This window comes from Dioscorea cayenensis, chromosome 7, assembly GCF_009730915.1.
Source record: "Dioscorea cayenensis subsp. rotundata cultivar TDr96_F1 chromosome 7, TDr96_F1_v2_PseudoChromosome.rev07_lg8_w22 25.fasta, whole genome shotgun sequence".
Classification (NCBI taxonomy): domain Eukaryota; kingdom Viridiplantae; phylum Streptophyta; class Magnoliopsida; order Dioscoreales; family Dioscoreaceae; genus Dioscorea; species Dioscorea cayenensis.
This window is the reverse complement of record NC_052477.1, coordinates 26,109,301-26,111,910: the sequence shown is the minus strand read 5'-3', so window position 1 is coordinate 26,111,910 and position 2,610 is coordinate 26,109,301. Positions and strand designations below refer to the sequence as shown.

The 2,610-nt window shown below is 33.6% G+C and overlaps 1 long non-coding RNA gene across 1 annotated transcript; it reads left to right on the top strand.

Annotated features, from left to right (window-relative positions):
* Nucleotides 1-762: 762 nt before the first annotated feature.
* LOC120264269 lies at nt 763-2,373 on the top strand. Its single transcript, XR_005537393.1, has 3 exons — nt 763-838; nt 1,738-1,799; nt 2,349-2,373. It is a non-coding gene; the product is annotated as an uncharacterized LOC120264269 (long non-coding RNA).
* The last annotated feature ends 237 nt before the right edge of the window (nt 2,374-2,610 follow it).

Below are 2,610 nucleotides of genomic sequence, written 5' to 3'. Positions count from 1 at the left end.
AAATAAAATATATATATATATATATAATATTGATAAAGATGATAAATAAATAAATAAATAATCCAAATCAGATAAAAATCAAATATATATATATACATATATATATATATATATATATATATATATCATATATATATATATATATATATATATATATATATCAAAGGAAGATAAAAATAAATACATAAATATAATAAAATAAAATATGATAATAATAATAATAATAATAATACAATTAAAAAAAAGGGGGGAACGTGGGACGCTAGGTGTGGTCACCCCACGATCATCCAAAGTTAAAATAAAATATATATATATAATATAAAAATATATGTATATATATAATCATAATATATGTATATATATTTATATGAAATAAATAACAAATAAATGGCAACAACTGCCCACGTCTCTTCACAATTGATCACGATCAAAAATAAGCGCACAGCCGCCACGTTGAAGATCTTTTAAAAAGGGGACGAATGACGAAAGGGATTCAAGGGGGAAGGAAACGGAGTAGAAGAGGAAGAAGATCGAATCGAAGAAGAAGACAAAAAAGAAGAAGGTTTTTGTAAGGTTTGTAAAATTTCATTTTCTTCAACTTTGACTAGTTGATCGAAATCATGGTGAGCGGGCCCCCATTGTTTGTCTCTTTGCCCTTAAAAACGGATCTTGATGAGTGAATTATTGGCTTGTGGTGTTTTGTTTAGTTTTAAGGGGAGCGACTTGCTTGCTTGTCGATTAGCATCTTCGAGAGGCGAAAAGTCCAGCTTTTTCTTCTCTTAAAGCTTGGAGTTGGAGGGAGATTCTCTTCACCGGCGGATCCTCGGAGAGATTAGAGGTAGGTGATTCTTGCTTGTGATTGAAGCTTGATGGAGAACAGCATGCTTCTTGCTTGTTTGGAGTCCTTCTTGTGTTGTTTGTCTAAGTGTTTAAGATGCATGGTGTTTTTTTTAATTAACCAGATCTTTGCATGCTTGTTTGATTGTGGAGTTGGTTTAATTAGTGAGATTTTAGAATGTCTGGTTGAGTTTTATTAACAGTTTGAGTCTTGTGAATATTGTGTGTCTTGTTTTGGTTAATGATAATTGTGTTCATCATCTAAGCTTAACATATCCTCCTTGTAAGCATGAGAATTTGGTTTTATATGTAGGTTTGTAAGCATGAACATGTAAGCTTGCCCTCTTGATCTTATTGTTTAGTTATATATAGGTATATAAATAGTTATAAGCTTGGTATTTATAATCATATAAATATGTATATTTATACTTTTGCAACATGCATGGCCACCTGTAAACATGTTTTGTTTCTAGTATAATTACTTTACTATATTATTATTTTGTATCATCGTGACATCTAGATTTAGCTTATGTAAACACCCATGTAAGCATGCTTTGTTCAGGGGATTTGTTAATTATATAGGTTTATATAGGTTTATATATATACATATATTTAATTATGCATACTTATCCTACAACTTTAGTATGTCTTTTGTGTGGTAGCAATTAAATATTAAAGCATGGATCTTCTTAAATCATTTATATTAGTTGTTATTCACATGTGTGTATATATTTATGTGCTTAATTGTTCTGACTTTGGCTATGGAATCTTGGAAATTATTTATCCCTTGGTGATTAGAAGTTTGTTGTTTAATTCCTATTATGTAAAGCTTGGGCAATAGTTATAAGTTAGGCCCAGCCCGAGAATTTTTCCTGAGTGTAGTTTATTTTGTTGGGTTAGATTATTGTAGCGAGTCTTAGCTCGCGGGACTTGGTGAACCCAACTCTGTAGCTCGGAGCCAGGTAGGCTCTCGCACTGTATTCCGTATTTCTGGCAATAATTATTATTTAATTATTGCATTGTTTAATAATTTTATTTATTTATTTATTTGCGTGGTATTTATGTTTATTTATTTATTTTCTTATTTGCATTACTTATTTAGTAATTCCTCTGTCTGTATTCCGCTTTTTCCGCGGCTTTTTAGTACATCTCCATTTCGGCTCGCCCACTAGGGAGGAGTAAGTCCCTAGCCATGTGCACATGTTTTTCCGTAGTAGCGCTACTCGATCGCGGTCGAAGATCCGCTACTACCGCTGATATTCTCGCTCTGCTCGCTCGTTCCGACTTCATAGTCGAAGATCCGACCTGCGTCGTTGATTTGCTATTAGCCATGGAGATGTATTTCAGCGTGTTTTTCGTGTTTTTAGATTATTCTAGTATTCAGCGTATTTTCTGTATTCTGTATGAAGCATGAGCTATTATTCGCAATATCTCGCTATACCGTTGTTTTTTTCTCGCGATCCCACGGGCCCTTGTGGCTCATGCACTGCGGTATTCTGCTTTTTGGGCAGGAGAAGATCAAATTTAGGTCCGGGGGCGCCAGAGTCGTATTGTCTCAGCAGGTATCGTATCTTGTTATTACCTGCTTGTGAGTGTAAGACTTGTATTCTGATTGTATTTGTAATTTGCGAACTGTTGGGTTGTATTTGTATTCTGTAGGGCTGCTATAGTCCATACTTGTAGTATTTTAAATTTCCAGTATCCTATTTGTGCTTTTGTGTTTTGTTCATATCTGCTTGTTAGGGTTGACTCTGACCAGGTTTTTTAGCTGAG